Raw genomic sequence first — 14684 nt, forward strand, 5'->3', positions numbered from 1 at the left:
GACTGGAATGGACCAATCCCTTTCTTGTTGCAGAGTTCCTCTTGACTTTGATGAAAGATTAATGATTCAGATGTTAATGATTCTGTGACAAAGTCACTTTCTTCTCTTTCACGTTCTTTTAAGAGGGCTAAATGAAGATTCACCATTTCTTCTTCCTCCCTGTTCATCCCCTCTCCCGTCGCACCCTTCATCCTTTCGAAAATAAGTTGGCACCTTAGAGGGCATTTTGAGGAAGATGTAAGCAAGTCTTTCATGTCTGAGATCTAAGAGTGATTACTGATTCAGGCCTGAGGGACCAGTCTGAGAGGAATCGCTCCAGTCACTGTTTACCTGCCTGAGAAAGGGAGAGAGAGGAGAGAGAAAGGAGAGGGGAGAGAGAGAAGAGGGAGAGGGGGCATCAGTGTCATCAACATTAATGCTATATCCTACAATGGAATAGTATGTTTATATGTATAATGTATTTTATGTATCATATATTTTTTTAAAGTATTAAGTATTATAACTTCCTTTCGTCAATCACTCATTATAAATGAACTAAAAAGCCACTGGACCACAAAATGGACGACAAACAAGAGAATACACAAACATAACCCTGTATAGTGTTTGTCTGCAAAAAGACCACATGTAATGTGTAAATGTTTATGACGGGCCAGGTAAATGCAAATGAGAGGTACATACTCCATATAAATTGAACACATGGACATGTAAAGCTGGCTATCTTGGAAGATGCCATAAAACTCCCTTCTCCCTGGAGCAACAAAATACTTTTATTTTAGAGGACAGTTCAGCTGGTCTCTTGTCTTTAGGACTTTTTCACTTGGAGTAACAAAGTAAATTATTACAAGATCATAATCACATCCTACATATGAGACCAAGGAGGAATGCCCTTCTTCGCAATGAGCATTATACCAGTAAATACAGCGTTTCCTCCAATTCGGTTTGATATTCGGGGTAGCTAGGTTGGGAGCCAACCATGAGACAGACAACTATACTTCAATGAGAAGCTGGAATCTATTTCAATTAGTAGCTCCATGTGATAAAACAGTTTTGTGGCTTCTGAAAATATTTGTATCTATCATACCACCTTTCACTCCAATAATAAGACATTGGACACATACTATAAAGGCCTTCTTTGGGGAGAAAAAGTTTCCTTCAAACATCACCCCTTCCCTTAAAGAAATACAACAAAGGCCAAAGCCAAAAAGAGAAACGCAAATGAAAGGGAAAAGAAGAAAAGCGATGCAGAGAGCGAGCTGCAAGCTGAGCAGTGTGAGGCTGAGAAAGGTGCCCCCTGCCAGGGACGTTGATGAATGCGCTTCAGGCTTCAAGCTCGCCCAGCAGCCCCCAGCAGTGTGGATCCCACACTTACACTAATCAACCACTGCGAGACATCCAGGCCCAACACAAATGAGTGGGCGCCTTCCTCCAAAAGAAACACGGAATGTACTTTAGGACTGCATACAAAATTGGTTATGTTGTTTATGTTGTGATCATTATCGTCATTTTGACTCAAAACATGCAAAAGCTGTGTATGTCTGTCCAATACATCATGGTCAGCACTATTACCCCCTATTACTGTCCCATTTTAACAAAAAATATGCTAACAAACAAAGCAGGATCAAAGCCTCCATAGGAATAGCAGTGGACCTATTAAGCTCCTACACTTGATTGGAAAAGTAGAACATGAGGGGATTCTGAATAATAGGGATACCGTGCCATGATATCAGTAAGCGGGTTAGGGAAATTAGATTACTCTATTGCCTGCTGTGGAACTTAATCTGCTCAGCATCAATGCGATCCCCTAGTAAAATGGTGCACAAACACACACACACACACACACACACACACACACACACACACACAAACACAAACACACACACACACACCACTGTGTTCCTCACGTCATGGAGATTGTGCAGGATGAGCAAAATGCATATTTTTTTTTTACCTGACTTGACCTCACTTCCCTTGCCCACACACCCATGTCCTCTAAACCAATGGATTAATCAAATATCACCATATAGTATAGTATAGTATACCTTTAATGTACCTCACCACAAAAAGTACTACAGTGATCTAAATAAGGCTTTACATACACTGAGTGTACAAAACATTAGGAACACCTGCTCTTTCCATGAGATAGACTGACCAGGTGAATCCAGGTGAAAGCTATGATCCCCTATTGATCACAGGTTAAATAAGGATTTTTAAGCCTTGAGACAATTGAGATATGGATTGTGTATGTATGTGTGCCATTCAGAGGGTGAATGGGTAAGGCAAAAGACTTCAGTGCCTTTGAACAGGGTATGGTAGTAGGTGCCAGGCGCACCGGTTTGAGAACTGCAATGCTGCTGGGTTTTTCACGCTCAACAGTTTCACTTGTGTATCAAGAATGGTCCACCACCCAAAGGACATCCAGCCAACTTGACACAACAGTGGAAAGCATTGGAGTCAACATGGGCCAGCATCCCTGTGGAATGCTTTCGACACCTTGTAGAGTCCATGCCCCGAAGAATTGAGGCTGTCCTGAGAGCAAAACGGGGTGTACCTCAATATTAGGAAGATGTTCCTAATGTTTTGTACACTCAGGGTATGTCTTGAATCATCCATTCTTACTTATCTCAGTTCTTCTACAAAGCCACAGTCAAGCTGAGTCATCACGTACAACAATGCTGAAAAATGGCTTCTTCCCCCAAAACATTTACATTTTAGTCATTTAGCAGACGCTCTTATCCAGAGCGACTTACAGGAGCAATTAGGGTTAAGTGCCTTGCTCAAGGGCACATTTACGTCATTTAGCAGACGCTCTTATCCAGAGCGACTCACCAATTGGTGCGTTCACCCTATAGCCAGTGGGATAACCACTTTACAATTTTTGTGGGGGGGGTAGAAGGATTACTTTATCCTATCCCAGGTATTCCTTAAAGAGGTGGGGTTTCAAATGTCTCCGGAAGGTGGTGAGTGACTCTGCTGTCCTGGCGTCGTGAGGGAGCTTGTTCCACCATTGGGGTGCCAGAGCAGCGAACAGTTTTGACTGGGCTGAGCGGGAACTATGCTTCCGCAGAGGAAGGGGAGCCAGCAGGCCAGAGGTGGATGAACGCAATGCCCTCGTTTGGGTGTAGGGACTGATCAGAGCCCGAAGGTACAGAGGTGCCGTTCCCCTCACTGCTCCATAGGCAAGCACCATGGTCTTGTAGCGGATGCGAGCTTCAACTGGAAGCCAGTGGAGTGTGCGGAGGAGGGGGGTGACGTGAGAGAACTTGGGAAGGTTGAACACCAGACGGGCTGCGGCATTCTGGATGAGTTGTAGGGGTTTAATGGCACAGGCAGGGAGGCCAGCCAACAGCGAGTTGCAGTAGTCCAGACGGGAGATGACAAGTGCCTGGATTAGGACCTGTGCCGCTTCCTGTGTAAGGCAGGGTCGTACTCTCCGAATGTTGTAGAGCATGAACCTGCAGGAGCGGGTCACTGCCTTGATGTTGGCGGAGAACGACAGGGTGTTGTCCAGGGTCACGCCTAGGCTCTTCGCACTCTGGGAGGAGGACACAGCGGAGTTGTCAACCGTGATGGCGAGATCATGGAACGGGCAGTCCTTCCCCGGGAGGAAGAGCAGCTCCGTCTTGCCAGGGTTCAGCTTGAGGTGGTGATCCGTCATCCATACTGATATGTCTGCCAGACATGCAGAGATGCGATTCGCCACCTGGTTATCAGAAGGGGGAAAGGAGAAGATTAGTTGTGTATCGTCAGCGTAGCAATGATAGGAGAGGCCATGTGAGGATATGACAGAGCCAAGTGACTTGGTGTATAGGGAGAAAAGGAGAGGGCCTAGAACTGAGCCCTGGGGGACACCAGTGGTGAGAGCACGTGGTGCGGAGACAGCTTCTCGCCACGCCACTTGGTAGGAGCGACCGGTCAGGTAGGACGCAATCCAGGAGTGAGCCGCGCCGGAGATGCCCAGCTCGGAGAGGGTGGAGAGGAGGATCTGATGGTTCACAGTATCAAAGGCAGCAGACAGGTCTAGAAGGACAAGAGCAGAGGAGAGAGAGTTAGCTTTAGCAGTGCGGAGAGCCTCCGTGACACAGAGAAGAGCAGTCTCAGTTGAATGACCAGTCCTGAAACCTGACTGGTTTGGATCAAGAAGGTCATTCTGAGAGAGATAGCAAGAGAGTTGGCTAAAGACGGCACGCTCAATAGTTTTGGAAAGAAAAGAAAGAAGGGATACTGGTCTGTAGTTGTTGACATCAGTGGGATCGAGTGTTGGTTTCTTGAGAAGGGGAGCAACTCTCGCTCTCTTGAAGACGGAAGGGACATGGCCAGCGGTCAAGGATGAGTTGATCAGCGAGGTGAGGTAGGGGAGAAGGTCACCGGAGATGGTCTGGAGAAGAGAGGAGGGGATGGGGTCAAGCGGGCAGGTTGTTGGGCGGCCTGCAGTCACAAGTCGCAGGATTTTATCTGGAGAGAGAGGGGAGAAAGAAGTCAAAGCATAGGGTAGGGCAGTGTGAGTAGGACCAGCAGTGTCATTAGACTTAACAAACGAGGATCGAATGTCGTCAACCTTCTTTTCAAAGTGGTTGACGAAGTCATCCACAGAGAGAGAGGAGGGGGGGGCGGGGGGGGGAGGATTCAGGAGGGAGGAAAATGTGGCAAAGAGCTTCCTAGGGTTAGAGGCAGATGCTTGGAATTTAGAGTGGTAGAAAGTGGCCTTAGCAGCAGAAACAGATGAAGAAAATGTAGAGAGGAGGGAGTGAAAAGATGCCAGGTCGGCAGGGAGTTTAGTTTTCTTCCATTTCCGCTCCGCTGCCCGGAGCTCTGTTCTGTGAGCTCGCAATGAGTCATCAAGCCCCGGAGCTGGAGGGGAGGACCGAGCCGGCCGGGAGGATAGGGGACACAGAGAGTCAAAGGATGCAGAAAGGGAGGAGAGGAGGGTTGAGGAGGCAGAATCAGGAGATTGGAGGGAGAAGGATTGAGCAGAGGGAAGAGATGATAGGATGGAAGAGGAGAGAGTAGTGGGAGAGAGAGAGCGAAGGTTGCGGCGGCGCATTACCATCTGTGTAGGGGCAGAGTGAGTAGTGTGGGAGGAGAGCGAGAGAGAAAAGGAAACAAAGTAGTGGTCGGAGACATGGAAGGGAGTTGCAGTGAGATTAGTAGAAGAGCAGCATCTAGTAAAGATGAGGTCAAGCGTATTGCCTGCCTTGTGAGTAGGGGGGGACGGTGAGAGGGTGAGGTCAAAAGAGGAGAGAAGTGGAAAGAAGGAGGCAGAGAGAAATGAGTCAAATGTGGACATAGGGAGGTTGAAATCCCCCAAAACTGTGAGGGGTGAGCCATCCTCAGGAAAGGAACTTATCAAGGCGTCAAGCTCATTGATGAACTCTCCAAGGGAACCTGGAGGGCGATAGATGACAAGGATATTAAGCTTAAATGGGCTAGTGACTGTGACAGCATGGAATTCAAATGAGGAGATAGACTGATGGGTTAGGGGAAAAATTGAGAATGTCCACTTGGGAGAGATGAGGATTCCTGTGCCACCACCCCTCTGACCAGATGCTCTCGGGGTATGCGAGAACACATGGTCAGACGAGGAGAGAGCAGTAGGAGTAGCAGTGTTTTCAGTGGTAATCCATGTTTCCGTCAGCGCCAGGAAGAGTCCATGGAAAGCGTTCTCACACTGATAGATTAAACGTTTTCTGCCTTCAATCTTTAATAAGCACTAAATTGTACCATTATCTCCATTAAATGCAGCCTTGACCAAAAAGTAGGAACATCTTTGAACTACAGTAAGTGGAAACAAATGGAAAGCGAGATAAAGATCCCCCTAGAGGATGATGACTGTGATGGACATTCTTTCCACAGGTCCCCCTGAACACATTTAGTTTGAAGTTGTCCCATTCAGCAACCCTGCCACACATCTCAACCAATGGAACAGTAAATTAAGGTATCAAAGCCAAATAAATCAACTCTAAAACAATGAGAACAAATATGAGGGAATCAAAGAGAAATGGGAAGGAACAGACTGTCTGTTCCCTGGCAGTCAGAGTTGAATACAATCAGCACCACTATTACTAGTTACTTGCTGTAATCTTATCATATTCATCATCTTGTAATGATAAACACCTCTGCATTTGTTCTCGTCAAGATACTCAAAGGGATCGCAGATTAATTCTAATACTGTTTCTGACACATGATCATTATGACTGAGGGCCATAGAGATACACTCGGTTTACATTTAATTATCGGAGACCATTTTGAAATACAGTATGACACACTTACAAAGAGTCCAATTCTATTAACTTTTTATCTACATGAAGAGGGGCTTTGAAGTAATTGAATGAATGTGGAAATAGGGAGAATTTCCTTATTTTGACATGGTGCTGCTGTTAATTATACTTAACATGGCTCAAGAGCAACAAGGGCAAGACTCAGATCTAATAACAGGGCTGTTTATGAGGGTCTGAAGCTGAGCTCATATGTAAAAATAAAATGACTTACAGCATGTGAAGTGTTTAAGCCTGAGTTTGCCATGCAAGTTGGCAGGCCAGACCCACTGGGCACAAACTGGTTGAATCAATGTTGTTTTTCATAATTTGTCAACATGTTGTGACATGGAATCTACATGTAAAATACATTGGATTTGCAAAAGGGCGAGGCAGAGCCCCACCTGTTTTGAGCCCAACATTTTTTGCTTGCCTGTTTTGCATGTTATACATTTGGCATTAATACGTGTCACATATCAGTTTGCAAACATTGTAAAAAACAACAGCTAATCATTGAGTTAATAAAGCCACATACAAACATGGTCTCTTTTTTATTTTCTTCAGTAAGGCAGCTCCAAAATGCAGGTGTTTCAGCATATCTCTGTGCTTTCTGTGGTGGTGGGGCAGCCAGCGGAAAATACGGAGCGTAGGTGTAGGTAATGTTCTCTAGTTGCGCAATGATTAGCTCAGTGTTCTGTCACATGTGGGGACAGTACGTCACCGCCAAGTCTAATTGTAGAGCTTGAAAATTCAAGCCCCTTGGGTGCAGCCATAGATTTACATTAGAAGTGCCCATCCAATAAGGCTCAAGGTCAATGGCCACAGATAAAATGACGTAAAATCACGTTATATCTAGAGTAGCTTTGATTGGACTGATCATGTCAACATCATACTTTCAAAATCTTAGCTAGCAGTCATCATCATGAATCAAGTTGACAATCTACTGGCAAATGCTTTTTAATCCTTTTCATTATTTATCTTCATATGACGAGAAATTATAGATAAAACGTATCGGTGCTCATCGGCCATTGGACATGAACATTACACAACAAGTTGGAAATCGCAAATTCAACAATGAGTGGTTTGGAAGGAATCAGTGACAGTGGCTAACTGCAAGCATTGCAAAGCAATCACTAGCCTGCTATTCAGTGGAGTGGCTGTGTGGTCCCAAATCTGGGATTAAGGGTCTCTTTTCCAAGTTTAAAATGATAAACATTCAACATTGGCCATGCTGTCAATGAAGCATGATTTGTGCCTCGCTCAAAACAACTGTTAACTCAGAACTGCAAAGTCTTGAACTCACTGAAGTCAAGTTAACTCGGAAGTCGGGAAAAAACAAGCTCCGACTGGGAAAATACGTTTGAAACGGTCATCCAACTCGGAATTGTAAATCCAGAACTCGGGCCTCTTTCTAGAGCTACGACCTGAAAATCACTGACATGTTTCAACCTTGTTTTTTTCAGAGTTCCCAGTTGTCTTGAAAGCACCAGAGAATGCCAGACTGATGACAAAATTAGCCCACGAAGGACCGCCGTGCCACATTCCTGTTCAAGTGAGCACAGCACAAAGAGGTGAGTCCAAAAATGTATTATTGCCGCTGCATAAATGATATGCGAAAGTATTCACCCCCCTCGGCATTTTTCCTATTTTTTTTGGGGGGGGGGTTGTATCATTTGATTTACACAACATGCCTACCACTTTGAAGATGCAAAATATTTTTTTTTGTGAAACATACAAGAAATAAGACAAAAAAACAGAACACTTGAGCGTGCATAAATATTCACTCCCCCCCCCCAAGTCAATACTTTGTAGAGCCACCTTTTGCAGCAATTACAGCTGCAAGTCTCTTGGGGTATGTCTCTATAAGCTTGGCACATCTATCCACTGGGATTTTTGCACATTCTTCAAGGCAAAAATGCAACGTCATACTGGCCAAATGTCTGCCTGCTTGAATGGCAATAGCTCAGATACACATGAAATCATGAAATGTTTGCTTGCTCAATGATGTTTCATCTTGCTCGACAGCGTCATCTCGTGCTCAATGGACTTCAGAAGCTGATTTGATGCAATAAATGACCCCAGGAATCGATAGAACATCGCTCAGAGATGCACAAAAACAATATAGCATTCAAATCGGGTGAATCTTTCCTTTAAGGCTATCTTGCAAACTAACGTAACAGTGTTTATTCAACCTTAAAATGAATAACACATCCATGGGCACATTTTGAGGTTACTGTAACTATAAATGTCTTCTTATGTAATCATAGAAAGCAGGCATGTTCAAAATAGAATGCAAAGGTTGAAGGTCTTCACAATTGCTATAATAATATATGTGCAGAATCTCAAACAGCATTGATCACTTGCACAATGTACTTTTAATGTAATCTCAACTGCAATCCAGGCCATTTTGGTTGTGCTATTAGATGAAGTACAGTGATAACACATTAAGTTATGTAATACAAAATATCTGACATTGTATTCCCATTTGAATCGAACAGATCTGCGCTAGCTGATACCTGCACAGCGGTTGTTTTGGCAGTGTCTGAGGTGGAACTGCATTAGAGCTGTCAAATCCACAAGCTGCTCCTGGCATTATACCTTAAAGCGGACATTGCCATTGGCTGCAGGGAATCACATTAAGAGAAATCCAATGCAGCCTTGTTTACAAGTTCGAACACTGAAATGTGAGATGTAATGTACACCTTGATAGAAATCCTCATTATTGATTTTCAATTTGAGCGATATTATTTCTATATAGCCTACACTTTTTCGTTTTGAACTTCTAACATGAGTGGGACAGGTGTGAGTTTGTGACAATGATCACACAAGCAACCGCTCTGGTTTGACAGCTCTAACGCAGGTACACCTCCGACACAGCCAAAGCACCAGCTTTGTGGGTGTCAACAATCTCCGGTTAACACTTGATCTGATCTATACCTTGTGCTTTTGAATGGTTGAAAGCGCAGTGATAACACATGCTGATGACAACTAAACCAAAAATCCTAAATAGTTTTTTCATTGGAATTTGGTTGTGCTTTTAGATGGTTGAAAGCAAAATGATATCACATTTGGAATTCAACAAACTTCTGGCTATCTTTTTGCGTGGGTGAATAAAGGTTGAAATCTCATTGATCAACGTCTAAACCAAATAATTCTGCTATTAGCACACACTCAGGGTGACATGCTGAAAGTTTGGTTGGAGGTCACATGCATCCTCATATTATCCTTCATTTTGAAATGGTTCAGGAAGAAGGAAACAGAAGGAAATAGACCATGATTGTGTGTCACTGTCTTATGTTGTTAACAGGTTGCAGCGAGCACACATACTATAGCTAAAGCCTTTAAAAGATGTGTGCACTAGCTTGGTGTGAGAGCCAGGTCAGGGAGAGGTACCTGTCTTCAATTAATTTGCCCCTCCCTGAACATCATTGTAGCTAAAAGACCTTGAATTGCACAAATTATAGTGATTAAAAATATTAAAGACAGACTGGTCTTGAACGTGGCAAGCCTATTTCTAAAAAGGGAAGGGCAGCATTTTATACCATTGTCTATAGACATTTGTACGGAAAGTATAGTACTGAAGTTGGCCTGGATAATTCCTCCTTTTCTGTTTTCTCTTCTCTTGTTGAAATAAAGACTGGCCCTTACCCACACTTCCCCTAACCCAGATAAGTGCCAAGGACACTTTCCCCTTCAAGTTCAAGTTCCTTATCATTTGGCAAATATTGTTTCCTCTGGGTTTGATAACAAAGATATCACTCAACCAAGAGGCTTGACTCACTTCAGGACTGAACAACATCTTTTGGAGGTTAATTTTGATTGGCGAGAGAGACCCAGTTCAGTGAATTAAAAAACACTTGGAAACTCATAAAAAATTGTGCTATATCTAGAAACTAAAAGGGTTCTTCAGCTGTCCCCATAGGAGAACCCTTCGAAAAGCAGTTTTTGGTTCCAGGTTTTGAGTTCCATGTAGTAGGGTTCTACATGGAACTCAAAAGGGTTCTACCTGGAACCAAAAATGGTTATCCTATGGAACGAAGAACCCTTTTGGAACCCTTTTTTCTAAGAGTGTATCATAATTGTCATCTGTCTATGAAAATGTGAAATGTTAACATCACACACTTGTCATTATTTAGTTTGTTCCACCTGTCATGCTACTAGTCAGACACCAAAGCCAGGGAAGTGTCTGACTGATTTCATAGATACCAAACAACTGATAGTAACAGGAGCTAAAGGCTGTAGTGAGTCTTCTGTTTTAACTTGGCTCAACATGTGTAAACATTAGCCAGCTCGGCTGTTGTCTTTTGTGAGTAGGAGGAGGGGGCACGTGCTGACCAGAGCAGTGTCCTACAGAGGCTGTGTCCCTTGGAGCGAGCCTCAGAGAGGATGCCATTTGATCTTTCAAAAGTCAACAAAGGGCTGGGCCACAGCTGGGCTTCAGGGGAACAGAGAGCAGATGCGTAGCAACACCCTCTTGCTGTGCTTCGGGGGAGGAGAGGGTTGGTGGTTTCACATGGCCTGCCTGCCTGCCTGCCTTTGCATGTACAGTATGTTACTCTCTTACAGGTGTGTCTCGACTAGATCAACCACATAGAAAAAGTGGTAAACAAGTTAGTTCCAAAAAACGGATTCTCACCAAGTCAAATGAATGTATTGTGTTAGAGGTTTCATTATGCTTGTATCTAAACCACAGTAGATCATTTAAAGATTGTTCTATAAAATCAGTTGGGTTCTCTATAAGCTTCGGTATGAGGTCCTAAACCTAGCATGAAAGTGCATCTTTGTAGCTGTGTGGGCTAATATAGTAAAAATGTTTGCCTTGAGGTAAGTTGAGCCAATGGCCATGGGGTAAGGTAGAACCAATGGTTGCGGCAATGGCAAGATGAGCAAATTCAAGTGTTTTCTTCCCAGGTGTAATGCAAGGTATTATCGCTGGGATATGAGGTAACAACAGGGCCTGGCCTATGTTAAAAGTGTTTTAAAAAAGTACAAAGTGTTTGTTAGGTGTTAAGCCTGTGTTAAAAGAAGCTTAAAATGATTAAAACACAAAAAAGCACTTGGGATTGTGTTGAATTGTGTTTAGAATATAATGATAGACATGGTTTTAAAAAGGTAGCGGTAATATTTAATTCATAACATACATTTGTAGGCGGCTTAATTTACCCTGTCCTGGGGCTCAACTTACCCCATACCCGGGGTAAGTTGTGCCAAGAGACCACTTTTTTTGGAGAAGCTATCCCACTGGACAAAAACGGGTTGAATCAACGTTGTTTCCATGTAATTTCAACCAAAACATGACGTTGAATCAACATGGAAAACTGATTGGATTTGCAAAAAGTCATCAGCATAAGGGCATTTAGTATTTTTTTTTTACCCAACTTTTTACCTAAATCCAATGACATGGTAACATTTGTTAACAACAATGTAAACTAGACATTGAACTGACGTCTGTGTCCAGTCGGATGTTTTCAAAACTGTAATGTTTACATGAATTCTCATTATTTCCAGGGATACACAACATCCTGAAATATATGTAGATATCTTTGTTAGAAAGAATGCTATATTTCCCTTGACAGAGTGATGCTACCCAAACATACACACAATTAATCTCATCTCCCTTCCTCGGGAGTAGGCCAAAAACCGTCACACAATGGGAGTGCCACTGATTTCATTTCCACAAAAGATTAAGTTGCTATCCGCACTGCTGAAACTGTCTGGGGGTTTGAAGTTGAGATTTCAGTCGCTATGCCTCTCTTTGTCCAAAGCATGGGCTTGAACAAAGGTGCACTGAAGCATCGTGCTGCAAGAATCTAATAAGCAGGAGGGGGGAAGAAAAGCCGAGGGAAGTGAGCATCAAAGGCGGGCAGCCACAGCATGACTGGCATGGGCCTGAACTCCCAACCTAAGACACACAGCATGCTCTTCAGCAATCCCACCTTTGGACGATTCCTGGGCAGTAATTAAAAGCATAATTCCCACTGCCTCAGTATCTCATTAGCCACAGGACCCTGGGCATTCATCCCTGTTTGTCCCAAAACATCACAACTACTCCACATTAACAAAGAGGAGTTGTACAGTACAAACTACCAAAACATATGGTTGGTTGTAACATCGCTAAGCCAATTAAAGTATTATTATCTATATCGAAAATAGACACTTGTAGCTGCTCATTCCCACTCCTGTTGTGAAAAAATAAACACATGATCAAGCAATCCCTGTTGGACCAACCTTCTCTCAAACATCTAGTCTTACTTCAATACCCCCATCATCCCTGTTCAGAGAGTTTGGGCTGTGTGATATCACGTTGTGATATGGTGTTGATTTGGCAGCTCTGGCAATCTCAGTTGCCTTCATTATTGATAAACATTTCTGTTAAATGCAAACATTTTCACTCCACAAGACTCAACAAGATGTGGTCCTCTGTAGCTCAATTGGTAGAGCATGGCGCTTGTAACGCCAGGGTAGTGGGTTCGATCCCCGGGACCACCCATACGTAAAAATGTATGCATGCTTGCCTGTAAGTCGCTTTGGATAAAAGCGTCTGCTAAATGGCATATTATTATTATTATTAAGATGACATTTTTCTTCAGAGAGCATGTTAACAGGATCATATTGCATACAGTCTGAGAAAGTAAGCCTATAGACAATTCGTTACATAATATGTGCATCAGAGTGTTTACTACAGGAACCCTTAGAAAATGAGGCCAAACTGATACTTTTGAAGTATCAAAGGAAACATTTGAAACGGGCAAGTATCAAGAGCAGTGGTCAGATTTAGTACTTTGGCTGTAGATAAAAAGAAACTCATCTTGCCATATTTAATTCAGTAAGAGGCATGACTAACTCATGTATCACACTGGGCCTGTGAAGTATATTGGGAGCCACTTCCCTGACTTCCCTGACAGAATGAATATGACCCCATATTCTGATTCTGTTTCCCACTTGAGATGCAGGTCACCATGTGTGTTGTTGGGATAGGTTTTAGTTGTTATTTTACCCCTTAGTAAATCAGTTCCACTCCAATTGAGCAGAGAGAAGCCATACTGAAACCTTAATCCACGGCATGTTATTAACCTACTTGACACCACTGCCAAGCTTTTTAATGCTTTCAAAAGACAACAAGAAAAGAAAGAGAGTATAAACACCATCACTGTGGTTGCTTCTTTACATAGATCCAGGTCAAAGCAAGCTTCATAAGAAAACTACAGACAGAATGAAATCAACATGCTGCCTGCATTTACCTACATCTGCACACGTTAATGGCACCGCAGCAAAGATAGTACTAGAAGAGTCTCATATCTCTGTGATGAGATGGGGTCCTCACCATTCAGTATCACTTAAACTAAAGCTGTTATCTTCTGTCAATTAGACTTATCTGTTTCCTGATAACCAGTAGCACACAGTGTTTGATTTACATATTTCATGGTGTTCATTTGAAACATGGTGCTGCGCCACAAAACTGAAATGTCTCCTCCACAACCCATGTAGGGCAAAATCCATCTGTTCCTAAATTGTCCTCTTATATACCCCTCAGAAACATCACAAACCCTCCTCCCCTTTCATATGAGGAATGCCTGTGTGTCTGTGCAGGGCCATGGTGGGCATAAGGAATGCAGTTAAGCCTGTCTCTGGCCATAGGGATCCTATACTCTTGCTGATCATGATGGCTTACTGTATTAGGACTCATCCCTGGCCAGTACTCCCAGTCTCTAACCACTTAACCCTCAGAGCAGCAATGTATGGTTTATGAGTGTGAGTTTTTTTTAAGGCCTGCTGCCTTGATGCCACTCCTAAAAACTATCATAGCCCCCATTTCCTCTTCGATGCAGTTATGAGTCAGACGAAATTAAAACTGAACCACAAGCTGGTTCTCAGCCAAATTCTCTCTCCTTCTCTATTTCTTTGATAAGCCTTTGATGTTCGCAGGGGGCTTCTTCGCTCGCAGTGATGGTAACGAATGATACTTTAAGCGATTCTTTTTTATCCGGCTAGCTTAATGAAAGATTAATGGGTTTGATATTTTCTCTTGTTTATGTTTTATTTAAAAAGTAAGCCATGGTCCTTGGAACCTGTTAAAAGCTTCTCGGCAGATTCTGTAAGTATTTTATGTATCAGTGGATCCTGTATATTCTCCCTGGCTCTCGATGCGGACAAAATACAATCATAAGAGCTGATTGTCTTCTTAGCCACACCGTCTTTACTATGAGGGATATTGACCTTGAGAGCACTGCCACTTTATCTCAGCTATGTCAGCTAGAGTAATGTTCATTTCTATATGTCCTATTTCAACTGTCATTAGCATCATCTCAAAGGATAAAGATAAACTCTGCCCCTTTGAAGTTGGTGTGTATAGCAGTGCAGGGGCGAACTGGGACCAGAAATCAGCCCTGGCATTTCTAACACACCGGCCCATTTTTTTATTTGAGGCCCCCA

Source organism: Coregonus lavaretus, assembly GCF_964263955.1.
Source record: "Coregonus lavaretus genome assembly, chromosome: 17".
Classification (NCBI taxonomy): Eukaryota; Metazoa; Chordata; class Actinopteri; order Salmoniformes; family Salmonidae; genus Coregonus; species Coregonus lavaretus.